The 16,201-nt window shown below is 39.8% G+C and overlaps 1 protein-coding gene across 17 annotated transcripts in view; it reads right to left on the reverse strand.

The window, feature by feature from the left end:
- Window positions 1-16,201, reverse strand: part of PDE4D (phosphodiesterase 4D) — a 1,113,076-nt gene that overhangs the window by 121,641 nt on the left and 975,234 nt on the right. The window contains exon 8 of one of the 17 annotated variants that reach the window (XR_009502316.1): window positions 14,719-14,964. The exons of 15 other annotated variants lie outside the window; for them this stretch is intronic. The gene's annotated coding sequence lies outside the window, so the exon portion shown is untranslated. Of the gene's footprint in view, window positions 1-14,718; window positions 14,970-16,201 lie in introns of those variants that run through there. One more of the 17 variants, XR_009502315.1, reaches the window with a different exon arrangement.

Here is a 16,201-nt window from a genome sequence, read left to right on the forward strand (position 1 = left end):
TTGAATGCAAACAACTTCAAAAATAATTTTGAAGAAGTATATTTTGAAGCAGAAAAATGTTCAAGATTTTCTTGTCAGACATAGAAAACAAACTTATGGTTACCGAAGGGGAAAGGTGGGGACGGTGGAGGGATAGATTAGGAATTTGAGAGTAACATATACACAATATTATATACAAAATAGATAAACAACAAGGACCTACTGTATGGCACAGGGAACTATACTTAATATTTTGTAATAATCTATATGTGAAAAGAATCTTAAAAAGATTCATATATATATGAATCATTTTGCTGTACACCTGAAACTAATACAACATTATAAATCAACTATACTTCAATTTAAAAAATAAATTAAAAAAAAAGATTTTTTTGTTAAATGAAAAAACTGTTGCAATGGTAAATGGTCAAATATTATGATTTCATTAAAAATATGCAGAAGTACACAAACATTTGGAAGGCTATAAATAGTAACAGTGGTTATCTCTGCATGTCTAGGTCTGTAGAGGTTTTAATGTTTTTTGTGACTCATTTTTATTTCATTTTCTGAACATAAGTGAAGTGCTCAGATGACTGAGTAGTGTGACCAACTGAGATACATAAAAAGGAAGAAATTTAGGGGAAAAGCTAAATTTGACTTTGGATATAAAGAATTTGATAAACCTGTGAGATACTCAGGTGGGAAATTCCAAGAAATAGTTGAGTTTTCAAGCTTTATGGAAGAGGCTAAGATAGACTTGGATGTGAATTTAGGAGTTATCAGCATAGAGGTGGTAGTTAAAATAACAAGAATGCATGAGTGAATCCTGGGGAACATGAAGAGTGAGGAGAGCTCACTGAGAACAGGATCCTGGAAACACCAAGGTCAAAGGAAGGGTGGAGGAAGAGGAATCCAAATCAAGGAGGGAGACAGAAAGAATGCAAGACCTCAAGCCAGGAGGACAGACAGACAACTGCCTTAGAGAAACCTAGTAAGAAATGAGCTGAAAAGTATTTGTTTTGGCAGTTAGATCAGAGGAACCATAGGTGCAATAGAGTGGTGGGGCTGCAAGCTGACTGCAGGTGGGTTGAGGAATAAAAGGGAGGGGAAGAAAATGGAGGTAGTGAATACAAACTCTCTTTCTAAAAGTGTGTGTGAGAAAATCAGTAGACGTGTGGTTGACACAGAATCAAAGGAGAAGGGAGTTTTTTCCCTTAGGAAGGGAGGAACTCAACCAGTCTGAGGAAGAAGAAACCAGTAGAGAGTAGGTCAAAGAGAGAATATGATGGATGGAGCAATAGCCAGGGGAAATATTGAAGGGGACAGGTTTAGGTTTGGAGTATTCCCCCTTATTATTAAGTGCATAAAATAGAAATCTCTCTATCATATTACATAGAAAGTCAATACAGATTGAGCAGAATATAAGTTAGCCTTTTTTTTGATGACTTGGTGTCATCAATGTGAACATCAATTGTTACACTCGGCTGTCCAGATAGAGATGTTGTTACTGTTTCTCAAAACAGGTTGACCTTATTGTCCCTTTCCAAGAGGCCCCAGACAGCTGTGCTTTTTTGGTTGATTTTGATAGACTTTCTCCTTCTTCTTTTGTTTTCAGGCCATCATCTGTCACTTGACTACTATGAGTTGTGGTTTTCCCTGGAATCTCCTACCCACCCCTTTTTCTAATTTGCTCATCCGATCATGGAAGGCTTGGAACCACATAACCAAGTGTGTATGAATCATCACTAAAACACGGGTATACATTTCTCTTGCTAATGAAGTGCGTTATCTTTACCGGGTGAAGTTGCGAACATCTATTTTGGGTACTCAGAGACCTGTGTTGCTTCCTTCTTGGTGCTGATCTCTATTATAGGAGAAAAGGGATGCTTTTTCCTATGAGGGCTGGGGAGCTGAATTCTTAATAGTCAGAATGTACACTGCTGTCAATAATTGAGGTATATGTATATATCACGTTTACCAAAACATAGTGTGTATATAGAGAAAAGGCTGATGGAATACTCTGAGCTTATTTATCAAGAGTTACTGCCCTTCTACAAAACTTACATAGCTAGTTTGTGGAAAGATCTCATCAGCATCTTCTGTAAGCCATCATCTATGATTACATAAATGATTAACAACAGTTTTAAAATAAATTTGCAATGATTTTGGTTCTGTTTAGATACCCAACAATGTAACTTCTACAATATTCTGGCAGATTTATAATTATTATTGGAAAACACACCTCTTATCTCAGAGAGTTGGTGCCTTAATGTTTGCTGGAGTCCTAACTAATAAATATATAGCCAAAAACTGTGTAAAGTTCAGTAAATGAAATGGGAATCTTTGCCCAAATTCATTATCAACCTGTTTTCAGCATGTATGGTACTAAGCTGTATTATAATGTACTTTCCTTGAGCAAATATATTCAAGAAATTAAAATGGCATAAAGCATATAATTCCCCATTGTATAATTAGAGTAAACAAGAAGGAATGAATTTCAGAAAGCTCATCCCTTGGATTTCTTTATAATGTACATGAGATGTGTAATTTCCATTCTACAGTGAGGACACAAGCAAAATTTTTGCCCTCTGACCCTGATTTACCAAATTTATACAGCTCAGACCTGCTCAGACAGGTTTTGAAAATAACATTTGCCAAGAGCCATGTGCAAACGTGCTCAGTGAGCATCTACGTACACGTGTTTTACTACCTTTCCTTTCTTTCTCACTCTGAGTGCTTTTAAAAATCAGCATAACTGCAATTAAAAAAGCCACACAGGGCTTCCCTGGTGGCTCAGTGGTTAAGAATCCACCTGCCAATGCAGGGGACACGGGTTCAAGCCCTGGTCCGGGAAGATCCCACATGCTGCAGAGCAACTAAGCCCGTGCACCACAACTACTGAGCCTGCGCTCTAGAGCCCGCAAGCCACAACTACTGAGCCTGCGTGCCACAACTACTGAGCCCGCGCACCTAGAGCCCGTGCTCTGCAACGAGAGAAGCCACCGCAATGTGAAGCCGGTGCACCGCGACGAAGAGTAGCCCCCGCTCGCCACAACTAGAGAAAAGCCGTGCGCAGCAATGAAGACCCAACGCAGCCAAAAAAAAAAAGCCACAACTGCGCTGTTACTGAATTACAAAGCAATGTGTGTCAGAAAACACCCTCAGAGTTTTTAAGAGAGTCCAAAGAAAGATGCTCTGCATGTACTCCACGGCTGCAGGAATTCTAGTGAAAGGAGATACAGACCCAGAGTTATTTGAATGATGATTGTGAAGCCAGGCAAGAGGTGGGAGAAGGATTGGAAAGCTTGGAAAGCTGCATTGGCCCGGAGAAGGATGGGGGCAGGAGTGTAAGATGAAAGGGCAGAAAAGACAACAGGAATGAGACAGGTTTCAGAGGTGCTGCTGGGGTAGACCTCCTATTCTAAGTTTCCATGTTTCAAACAAGTTTTTTTAAAAGTTCAAAGAAAGACAACTTTCTGCAAGATGAGAGCTTGCTTTAGGCACCTGGTTTTAAATAATTAACAACAGTTGGTAATTATTCAATATCATCATTAGCAACAATAATTGCAAGACTAATACCAATAAAAATACTTTACATATGCCGTGGGTTTGTGTGCCAGCTCCATCTGAATTCATTTTCTCTACACTTAGTCACTATTACTTCACTGCCTTCACAGTGGCTTTACCCAACACTCTAGGCTACAATTTCTCAACATGGGAGTTGTTACAAAATTCCAAGATTGCAGCTGAGTTGAATTACTCTCATTTGCACAAGGTAGCTCTCATTGGCATATTACTCTATTCTGGGGTCTCACTGCTATCAGTTATTCATTTTACTGTCAGATAAGTTTTTCTAAAATATTGTTGTTGTCAAAATATTGCTATGCCCATCTGTGTGCAAAAACCATTAATGACTGTATACTAACTTTAGGTTAATGTCCAAAACATCATAGTTTGACTGGCCAAGGCTTTCACAACCTAAATCCCTTCTAACCTCACTCATCTGGACTTCTGCTACAAGACTGTCACTTTGTCACATACATCCCTGATTCAACATCTGTCCATCTCATTTGGGATGGCTGTTCCTCTCTATCTATTTAAGTACTTTATCCGTAAGACGCAACTCAAGCCTTGCTTCCTCCATGGAGCATATCCTGACTAATCTAGCTCTCAAAGATCTCCTCTTCTTCCTCTTCCTCTTTTTCTTCATATCTATATGATTTATTGGTTCTATTATTTATTTGACCTTAAGAATTACAGAATTACTGTTGCAGTGATATTCTGGGACTGACTGTTGTCAATTGTTAACTACTCAAGAATTTTGCAAAAGGACTGTTAAACCAGTGGTAGCTTGAAATCAGCCATGGTGGGAGTATTTAAACCATGGCAATAGGCCAACATTGCGGTCAGGTTTTGTTGTGTTTGTTTGATTGCTTTTTGGTGGGAAAAGGGGAAAAGGAGAGAACTGGTCTACCAGCACACCACTGCAACAGACTCTCCAATCTAACTCTCCTTACTACAATTAAAATATTGTGTCAATTCCCTATTATAGAAAGCCAATATAAATTTAAATACTTCCAGGACTAAGTAACCCATGACCTCCCAAGGAATTAAATTCCAACGTGGACATATATCCATGGATCAAAATTAAACTGTAGACTCCATAGTAGCTAGCTATATCTCCTCTATATTTTGTATTCTTTATGGTGCCCAGCACAGTATATAATGAAGAGCAGATCATTCTACCTTTCTAGCTTCAGTTTCCAGGGCTCCACATTGCCCTTTCACTTCTAGCCTTAGAACCTTGGAGCTGTTTCCCAAACATCTTAGGTATTTCTTAAGTTTGTAACTTTCCACAGGCCACTTTCCCAGTTTGGCTGGCCCAAGCCATTGAAGCCCTACCTCCACTGAGTGGCCTTTGTGACTTTAATAACTCCACTTTAAACACATTGTATTTTCATTGTCTGTTGATCTGTCTATCTCTCCACTACACAGCAAGCTGTGTAAACGTTAAATCCTATCTTTTCCCCAGGTCTGAGATGCCTGGCACGTAGAAGGTGCTCCAATAAATATTTGTTGACAGGGAATACAGCAATTCAGATAAATGAATAAAGCCATTTATATAAGGTAGGTCTGCTTTGGCACTTGTTCACAGCGTTGATGACTGTAAGGAACAGGCCTCAGTGACTTTGCTACACTGTTTTTTAAATATACAAAGTAACCATCAGGACATGAATTTCAAAGAGAGAGTTTATTCACATCTCAATGAGTACTCCCAGCACTGCTTTCTTTCTATGTACCATCCAGTGTGCCTGACGGCATTCTCCTGTCTCTTCAGGATCATGGTTTTGTCTTCTAGTTTGGAGGTCCTTTCTTGTGCACATGCACCTGTCCTCTTTCTCCTCTTCTTCAGCATCCATGGTAGATGCACCACAATCCAAATGATACCTTGTTTATCCCTGGGAATTCTTCACTATCGTTCTATTGTTCTATGCTTAATACCTTACAAATGAAAAATAGTCCACAGGACTTGGGGGAGTTAAGGCATTAAGGAAGAAAGGGGAAACGATACTAGAGTGAAGTAAAGCATAAGAGAATTGTATAAACTGGGGTGGAAAGGATGAAATTTTTTTAAAAAGTTTTTTTGAGAACCAAATAAGGTAGCAATATTCTAAAATTCTTAATTCAAATTTACTGCCTGCCTCCTTCTTTAAGGAAGATAGCTGATGTTACCCTATTCATAGAAGTGAGTTTCTCTGTAAATTGTCAAAATCTTATTTTTGTTTCATAGATCCAGGACTCCTTCTAACAATGGGCAAGCAAAATAAAAATAAAATACTTTTAGAAAAATCCTAATTACTATTAAATATCAAGAGAGTAGAGGAAAGTTATGCCCTCTATATAGAATATAGGGGCTGTCAGAGATAAACCCACGCACCTATGGTCAACTAGTCTATGACAAAGGAGGCAAAGATATACAATGGAGAAAAGACAGTCTCTTCAATAAGTGGTGCTGGGAAAACTGGACAGCTACATGTAAAACAATGAAATTAGAACACTCCCTAACACCATACACAAAAATAAACTCAAAATGGATTCGAGACCTAAATGTAAGACCGGACACTATAAAACTCTTAGAAGAAAACATAGGAAGAACACTCTTTGACATAAATTGCAGCAAGATTTTTTTGATCCACCTCCTAGAGTAATGGGAATTAAAACAAAAATAAACAAATGGGACCTAATGAAACTTAAAGCTTTTGCACAGCAAAGGAAACTGTAAACAAGATGAAAAGACAATCCTCAGAATGGGAGAAAATATTTGCAAACGAATCAACGGACAAAGGATTAATCTCCAAAATATATAAACAGCTCATGCAGCTCAATATTAAAGAAACAAACAACCCAATCCAAAAATGGGCAGAAGACCTAAATAGACATTTCTCCAAAGAAGACATACAGATGGCCAAGAAGCACATGAAAAGCTGCTCAACATCACTAATTATTAGAGAAATACAAATCAAAACTACAATGAGGTATCACCTCACACCAGTTAGAATGGGCATCATCAGAAAATCTACAAACAACAAATGCTGGAGAGGGTGTGGAGAAAACGGAACCCTCTTGCACTGTTGGTGGGAATGTAAATTGACACAGCCACTATGGAGAACAGTATGCAGGTGCCTTAAAAAACTGAAAATAGAATTACCATATGACCCAGCAATCCCACTACTGGGCATATACCCAGAGAAAACCATAATTCAAAAAGACACATGCACCCCAATGTTCATTGCAGCACTACTTACAATAGCCAGGTCATGGAAGCAACCTAAATGCCCATCGACAGATGAATGGATAAAGAAGTGTGGTACATATATATGATGGAATATTACTCAGCCATAAAAAGGAACGAAATTGTCATTTGTTGAGACGTGGATGGATCTAGAGACTGTCATACAGAGTGAAGTAAGTCAGAAAGAGAAAAACAATCATCGTATATTATTAATGCATGTATGTGGAACCTAGAAAAATGGTATAGATGAACTGGTTTGCAGGGCAGAATTTGAGACACAGATGTAGAGAACAAAGGTATGGACACCAAGGCAGGAACATGGCAGTGGGGTGGGGATGTTGGTGTGCTGAATTGGGTGATTGGGATTGACATGTACACACTGATGTGTATAAAATTGATGACTAATAAGAACCTGCAGTATAAAAAAACAAACAACAACAACAACAAAAAACTAATACTAAACTTTCTTTGGGTTATTTGTACGGAAATATGTTAATATAAATGTTTCAGACATTACATGAAATTTCTAAAAATCTTATATGTTCTGGTATAATGTTATAATTAATAATCCTAGTTATTGCTTTAAAATGTATATCTCAGAAATAACTAAATTTCCTTGTCAACTGCATTATTATGAACTTTTATCAAATCTTTAACCGTGGTCATTTTTAAGTCTTTTGTCATTTACAGACAGTTCTGGGTGTACTCTGATGCTTTTGCAAAAACGTTCCTATAAAAGGGTTTCATCTTCAAGGAATTCATGGAAAAGACTCTGACAAGTACAGGTTTCTGGTAACTGACTATACTGCTGAACTGAATGAATAAGCATTTTCAGAACTCTAATGGAAAACTGATGAATTCATCAAAGTGCTAACAAAAGATCAAGATGAAAAAAAAATTAATTACATGGGACTGAGTGAACTGATGAGGATGATTATAATTTTTGTGACTTTCTGTTTGAATAAAAAAAAAAATCCCACAAGGACTCAGAGGCAAAAAGTATACAAATCAATTTTCACTGCAAAGTAAAGGAGCTGTTACAGTGGAGGATTACTGGACTGGATGTCAATATTATGACATAATATGAGTGTGTTTCGTGTTTGGTAATTGCAATCATTGTTGCTTTTGTTGTGGTCATCCATTTACAATGCTTGGTGTCAGTTTATCTCTTGTAAAAATAAAATACAGTGTGTGTGTGTGTGTGTGTGTGTGTGTGTGTGTGAAAAAAAAGAAAAGAATGTAGGGGCTGTCAACATGTGGGCTCTATCTACAGAAGTAAATTATTTGGGGAATTGAAATAATTCTTGAGAGAGTTCAGGCAGAAAGTTTTGAACACCAGAGCAGAAGATATGGATGAATTTTATGAAGCCTGAAATTTTTACTGTTTATAAAACACTGGACTGTCATTACTTTTTTCCATCCCACGTCCAACTTGTATTTTTCAATGGTGCTAATATGACAAAGAAAATAACAGAAGCCTATAATAAAGAAAACTTAGAATACAGTGATTTTCATTTCAGTATCACTATTTTTCAATCGTGGAGCTCTGCTGTATGTCCTGACATTAGTTGTTCAACCATGTCCCAAGAAGGATAGGGTGGAAACGTCTTGTGATTCATTTCAATTCCACTACCTTTCCAACTGTTCATATTCAGAGAAATGGATATGAAGGGTCTGAGACAGAGAAGCAGGACAGAAGAAAATCTTACTTGTGATCTATGGTTCCACAGAGATTGATGGAGAAAAATGCAAAACCAGATCAAACCAACAACACTCTAAAATCTGAAAATATTATTCTTCCACCAACCAACCTAAGAAAAAAGTTGAAAGTAACTTTCATTTTGTTGTGTCCAATTTTCCTTTAATATATCCCACAAAATAGAGTCAAGTGATCACCCCATGAAGTGGACTTCACTGGCTATGACCAGGTCAGGATCATCCATTCATTCATTCATTGATCTAACACATATGAATCCCATCTATGTGCCAGGCACTCTGAGTACTGCGAATTCCATTGTCAATAAGACGTAAAGTAAACCCTCAAGAACACAGGCTTATGGTGGTCAAGATCACTTTTTTATTTTTTTAAATTCATAAAGCTGTAGTGCTAAATTCTCTCTCTCTCAGTACAATTTAGTGAGGTGAAATTCACATAATATAAAATTTAGAAATTTAAAGTGGCATTTAGCACTTTCACAACATTGTGCAATCACCATCTCTATCTAGTTTCAAAGATTTCTATCATTCCAATAAAATCTCTGATTTATAAAGCAGTTTCTTCCTCCGAGACCACTTTAAATTTCAACGTGTGGGAAGCCTTCATTTAAAAACACATTTTGGAAAAACTTTTCTATGTCAATAATCACTCTAACTTAAATAATGACATTGAGAGCAAATACTGCTTCAAAGAGCCTTTTAAAATCAGAATCAGTCTTCTATATTAGGATTTTTAAAATGGCATACTACATTTTGTTCCTTTGTTTTGTTTTCAGTCTTGGTCAATTCTCCAGATTCTCATTTCCCAAAGCCTGTAGATGTTTCCTTCGGGCCAGTAGCTAAGGCACTGTTGTATTGATAGTATTATGACACAGTTTCTAAAGCTCAATCAACGTGAAGAATTCACAGATCTGTGTGTTGATTTATCCCCTGTGCCTCAGCACTTCGTGTCTAAAGGCCACACAATCTTCTTTCTGTCTTCAGCCATAAGCAACAGTTCAGCTTATTCTAAAGATGTCTCCACTGCATCTTCTTTGTTTTATTTTCTACCAGCAATTCTATCAGTAAATGCTTTGATATTTACTTTTACTGCCAACTCAGGTAACTTAGTTGATTAAGAAAGCAAAACTCTTTCCAGGTAATCTTGGTTTCTCTTCCATAGTCTGTGGTTTACAAATCCTCTTCCTTCTTACTTTTTCTAAACACTTCCAATCCTTGGCTCTTACACTGTTGTTTTGCCATCAAAACATTCGATTCCAAAACCTGTGACCTCTCCAGTTCATTGAAAATATTAGTTGCCAAGGTTCCTTCTCTTGACATTGAAGTTTTTAATACCAGCATCTTTCACCCTCCTTCTGAGGTTCTATTCCAGACACCCTGTGCCCTAATACTTACAGACAGGAAATATGTATGTCCTTGTAAATCTGAAACCTTCTGGGTGGGGCAGCTGAAGTGGCAGAGATGTATGGAAGTAAGTGCATCTTGAAAGGAGCTTGTACTGGGGCAGCATGCTGTGTCACAGCAGTTCAAAACATGTTTGTGAAAGGTGGACAGACTTGGGGCCAAAGCTTGCTCTACCATTTATAAGCTATGCAACCCTCAACACGTTGCTTAAATCGTCTGAGCGTCAGCTGTACACGGTAGTAAGGCAGCATTGCTTAATGGACAGTCCTTGCCTTTACACCACTTTCAGTATTTGACCGTCAAGTCAATCCACTTATTACCTTGGAAACTGCTGAAAAGGTATAACTTTTGGAAATGTACTCAAAGAGGAATAACTTTTCCTACTCAGAGGCCAGCTTCCGATTTCACTCTGATGGGTATATACGAATCATAACACCTTTCTAGGTCTTCAATTCCTTGGTTATTGACTCAGGGAGGGTGGGGGAAGAGTTCTATTACTTGCACTCTGGGATTCCGGGATTGCATTTTAAACTTGAGGACCACCAAGGAGTAGAGAGAGGCCATCATGCTCAGTGGTTTGCTCAAGGTCACACAGAAAAGCGTGCTGTAAAACCAGCCCATCCTAAGCTGGTCCCCAGCAAGTTTGATTTCCCCTTGACTCCACCATGATCTCCTTTCTCCCTCTCCTCATTTATCGCAGCTCAGCCTGACCCGAAGCCACTTTGCTGAATTTTGTCCTGATCATTCTGCAGCCTAACTAGCCCCCCCATCTGAGATCCCTTCTGAAAGTGGTAATTCTACTAACCTTCTCATATCACTTACTCTGCTGCTGATCTATTGCAACCAGTTAATTAATGGGAATTACATAGTGAAAAGGAAAAGAGAAAACAAAATCCAACACACACAATGTTGGATAAAACTTTTTAAGCTGCAAGTTATTGGTAGTTTTTAACATTATAGTATATTATTTATGAATAAAATATTTATAGTAAAAAGATGAAACTTTGGGACTATTTCCCAAATTTATGGCAGAGGTTGTTGTGGAGAAGGAAGGGAAATGGGGCTGCTGCTGGTGGTGGGGACATAGGATCTTCAAATTTGTCTCTATTGTTTTATTTCTTTTATTAAAAAAAATCAGAGGCAGCTATGACAAATATTAATATTTGTTAATTCTAAGTTGTGGATTTTTTTTTTTCTTTTAGATCTCTTCATTTCTGGTATTTTTTTTCTAAACTAATTCTAAAAAAATTTATACCTGCTACTCAAAGAACTAAGACATTTCAGATCTCTTGATGAACATTTCAAATGCTGGGGCAAGGCTTACACTACAAATATGTGTAACCAAAGCCACACTGCTCTCAGGGCTTCTAGTTTTGGATTACAGAAGTTATGGGAGATGGAGCTATTTCGTTTCCATGGCTCATTAAGCCAGGGTTAGGCTAGTGTCCATAATCAAATTCACTGCATTTATCCTTCCTCCTTCCTATGAAATGAGGCCAGACCTTAGGGAAAAGAAAGACTAAAAAATACCCCAAGTCCATGGTAATTCTGCCCATAAAGGAAATTAACACACCTGAAAAGGATTAAATTCTTTTTCCTTTCTAAATGAGCCCCTTCCTTAAGCTTCCTCTGTCAATTGACTGCCAACCCTATTTTGCTAATTCCCATCCCTCATCAGGCTCACTAGGACTTCCTGTTGCAAATTAGTGCTCAGTGAATTTGAGCCTGACATCTCTAAAACACACCCAGACTCCGGGGGGTGGGGGTGGGGGGGCTTCTGAGCTTCCTGCTAGGGTGCCTGGTGCAAAGCGTACCTAAGCATCGCCAGGAAATGGTGGATCACAGGGGTCTGGGAGTGTTCCAGCCATGAGAAAGGTATATAGCAAGAGACAAAAGGAATCTCTAGGTAGGAAGGAGGGAGAAAGGCGTTTGCCATTTTTTGCTGGAGGAAATGATCTGGACAGAGAATAACGGATAATCACAGAAGGGGAGGGGTGGGGCAGGATGGGGGGATGACAGACACACCGAGAGGAACGGGAACGACCTGGGGAGACAGGTCAGAATGCTTGTAATCAAGGCAACGGAGCAGAAAAGGTGAAGAAGATGGAAACCGTTGGTCTGCGTTGTGTTAACAGGCTTAACATCAAAGTCAGTACTTCTAACCGTTTTGTGGACAAAGCCGTGTGAGAAGTCTGTGGTCCCTGCTTCCTCATCCTCACCCCACCCTCACCCCATCATCTGGTGCACCTTCACATACTCAGCCTCTTGCAGCTGGAGAGGGGGCTCTGATTCTCCTCAGGCCCCTGTAAGATGCTGGGACTGCAGGTTCAGAATTCTTTCTTTCTTTGATGTTAAAAAAAAAGTACTCAGTATTTTTAAAAAGAAGAAGGAAAGGAGGGTGGAAGGGAGGGAGGAAGGAAGAAACGTAGAGAGGGAGGAAGAAAAGAAAGACTCCATTTATAAGGTGCTGTCTGTTACAAAACAAAAATGAAAACAAAACAAAACAAAAATAGCCAATGTGAGCCAGGTTACGATGTTGTACGTGGGACCTGTCAGAGGGGGACCTGTCAGAGGGCGCAACCGACAGTACCGCATGGATGCACTAAGTGTACATAGTAAATGTGCTGTGCTAAACTCCTTCTTCCTGTATTTACTCGGTCACATGAAAGGAGGAAGCCCATCTTAATGTAACCTGTATAATTTTCAAGAACAAATGGGAGGGAGAAGAGGGTTCCACCCCAAGTACTATTTGTGTATTTGAAAGGAGTGCTGCTGGCCGTTTCTTCCTTTTCAAAAAGAAACAGGTCTTTGAAAAGAAAGACCCGTTACTGTGCTTCTCCCTCATGCTCCTTTCTTAACAGTCCCTTTAAAATAGGAGCTTCAAACAATGCAATTTATGAAATCCACGTTTTCTGCCAGATTCCGCTTTATGTGCATATGTTCTTTTGTTTCCCTTCTAACATTTCCCCAACTCGGAAACCATTCTTTCTGGTATAGCTGAAGGATATGGATATTAAAATCAGATCAGCAAAAGATGTTATGGCTTTGGGAAGCCGCCAATCAATGCTGTAAAATAAAGCACGTTGTGCACTGATGCCATCAAGTCTACTCTATGGGGTTTTAACATTGCTGCGCGGGGAGGGGAGGGGCCGGGTGGCGCTGGAGTGAGGGTGAAGCTGGCAAAACAGTTGGGAGAGGGAAAGAGAATGAAAGGGTTAGATTAATGGTGGAATTTGCAAGTGGGGACCATTTACACTAAAGAATTGTTTTCAAAGACTTCCTAACCTCCAAGACGTTTTCCAGCGGAGGGACCCTTTGAATTGCAGCTGGAGGTGATGTCCTTGGCGCGGCCTCTGAAAGCTGCAATCACAACCTGCCCACAGCGTTCCCTTTGCAAACCCACGACTTTGTCATTTTCTCAGGCAGATGCACAAACACTCACGAGCCCACAGTGATGCTGGGGTGGGGGTGGGGAAGGGAGGCTGCTTTGTAGCAGCTCTTTTGAAGTGTTTAATTCCTCCTTTGTAATCTATTCATCAACAGGCATTTCAAGCATATCAGTTTTAGCTCAACCATTTCATTCCCGGGGCTTGTGTATATTTTCTCCTGTGGTTCAGGGCCTCTGTCCAGCACCTGGGTGGCACGGTTTGTCTTCTCTGAATTCAGAAATGTTAACCAAATTAAATTCTTCTCTCTCCAGTCCCCACCCCCCCGCCGCTCTTTCTCCCATCCTCTCCCCCCGCCCCTCCCCCACCAACTCAGGTTAAAGTGCCCACTGAGGCCGAGCGGAGGCAAGGGTCTGTGTGCTGGACCCCAGGAGCGCCCGAGTGCCTGTCTTTTGAAACTACAGGAAATGCACAAAAGAAAGAAAAGAGTTCAGCGGGAGCCAGCACTCCCCCGTCTTTGCTTGTTTCCCTTCCTCCCCTCCTCCCCCCTCCCCCCAAGCACCGGCTTTTAATTTTCAAAAGCACTGCAATTGCTTGGTGTGGTTTCAAGAGCTGGGGTGCCATTCTCCCTGATGATGACTCTGCTGACGTCAATGGCATTCTTATCGTGCCTAGTGCGACATCAGAAACCGGCCCTCAGAGGCGCCTCTAATTCACCGAGTCTGGGCTCTTGGTAAAACGTGGAATGGATTTCTGCAATGAAAGGGACTCACTCCTCTTTCCTAGCAAGCGCTCAGCCAGACATCCTCTTCTTCTGGATGGCAGCTTGCCACTTAAGGCTGTTCCTTAGTGGTCTCCCCTGCAAAGACCCCAAAGGGGAGGAGAGGACTAAGTGGATTACAGGGCCTTCTCTGTGTCCCAGCTTTCAGAGACCTGCGTGTGTGTGTGTGTGCGCGTGTGTGTGTGTGTGTGTGTACCTCCACCTAGGCAAGACTGGTTGACCTACTTCTGATTATTCTTTAGGTTTTGCTAAAGCCTTTGATGATTCCCCCTATAACATGCCATGGACAAGACCCACTCGGTTAAGTGCTCCTAGCTTACTCTCTAGGTCAGAACTTGAGCCCAGGTCCAAAAAGCAAGCCCATTTTCACTTCTCCAGGTTGCAGCAAGCACTCCTCTCCTCTTTTTATTATAAGGAAAACATTAGGAGGTTGAGCAGAGAGGGGAAGGAATCACAGTTGAACAACAACAGTAATAGCAATAATAATAGCTGAGTGTGAAAAAAGCATCATTGAGAATTTAACATTTTCCTCTGAATACTCCTGACTTAAAAGAGGCCTGATCTCAAAGGCTGATGTTATAAGGTAGCCTAGATGCTAAAAATCATCACTCATTTCCCACCCAGAAGTTTGGGGGAAGATGTTATGATGACAATGAAACTTTCATTTGCAGTGGAGTTTATTATGGTCCAAATGTACCCCCAGACATTCTGGAAATGTCTCCAGTTCAAATCTAGATGTTCAAAGACTCAAGGTCATTTAACATGATGACAGAATGGTACACATCTAGGCAAGTTTCATCTTCCCAATCTTTGACAGGGACAAATCAAAACGGTCTTGGTGTCCAAATAACAATGGTTCCTCTTGAAGATTGGTGAGCCACGCATAATAAACTTATTAGGAGCGACTGTACTGGAAAGAAGCCATTTAGCAACATATGAAATGCACAATCATTAATTCCAACTAGAACTATTTAGAATCACAAAGTTAAAGGGCACCTGTTTACATCTGGTTTAACCCTTCCAGCTTCATGTGGGGAAACTAGGCTCAGAGGTGGTTCATGATTTATTCATAGTCACACAACTATTAAGTGTCAGGACTGATAAACTCAAACTATCCCACGCAAAATGGTACGTTCTTTCTACTACAACACTGGGCTCCTGATTATTTAAAAGCCCAAACCCATTTGCCTAGGACCTTCCCATTTTTCATACAAACTTGAAGAATAATTCTGAATTTCTTTATTAAAGTGTGTTTTCAGGAATTTTTGGATGAACAGAGTTCTATGAAATTTCTTTTTTGTTTTCAGTAAGTTCCACAACTAGTGACAAGATTATTTATTATTATTATTTTTTTTGCCACACCCTGAGGCATGTGGGATCTTATTTCCCTGCCTGGGATCAGGATCGAACACATGCCCCCTGCAGTGGAAGTGTGGAGTCCCAACCACTGAACTTGCCAGGGAAGTCCCATGACAAGATTATTAAATAGAATGGAACAAAATAATATATCCATGAAATTCAGGTGGTTTTTTAAAAAGTAATGATAGAGTCTGGGAAGAAAGAGCAAAGATTTATCTGGGTTCCAATATGTGAGCCCCCTGCACCCGGCCATCATTCTGCCTCATTTACTACCTAACTTCCAGCCATCTGATTGTAATGTTGTAATCCTAATGTAATTCATTCGTTCCCTGATTCAAGCCATTGGATTACTGTTTCCTCACTTCTACATAAGATCTTTAGAGACTCCTTCTTCATGCCGCCCCTCCTCCCAGCACTCTCCATATTAGTTTTGCCTTCTCCGCAGAGAACTTTGACTACTTTTTTAAGTCACCTTTTGGCACTTTCTTTTTGACAGATATGTATCACATTCTGGTCCAGAATGAAGGAGAAGAGATGGGACAGAGTTGAAAGACGATGGCTTCTGAGTCAGACACACCTGAATTGGAAGTCTGGCTTAACCACTTGCTACTATAAAAATTTAGGGCATGTCTTAACCTGTCAGAGCCTCAGTTTCCTTATCTGTAAAATAGGAATAATAATTCCTACCTTACAGGGCTACTGAAAGGCTTAGAGATGATGTTTACTAAGCTCCTATCACAATGCCTAGCACATAAGAGAAACTTTATTAAAGGATAATGATAC

Source organism: Balaenoptera ricei, chromosome 3, assembly GCF_028023285.1.
Source record: "Balaenoptera ricei isolate mBalRic1 chromosome 3, mBalRic1.hap2, whole genome shotgun sequence".
NCBI classification, from domain to species: Eukaryota; Metazoa; Chordata; class Mammalia; order Artiodactyla; family Balaenopteridae; genus Balaenoptera; species Balaenoptera ricei.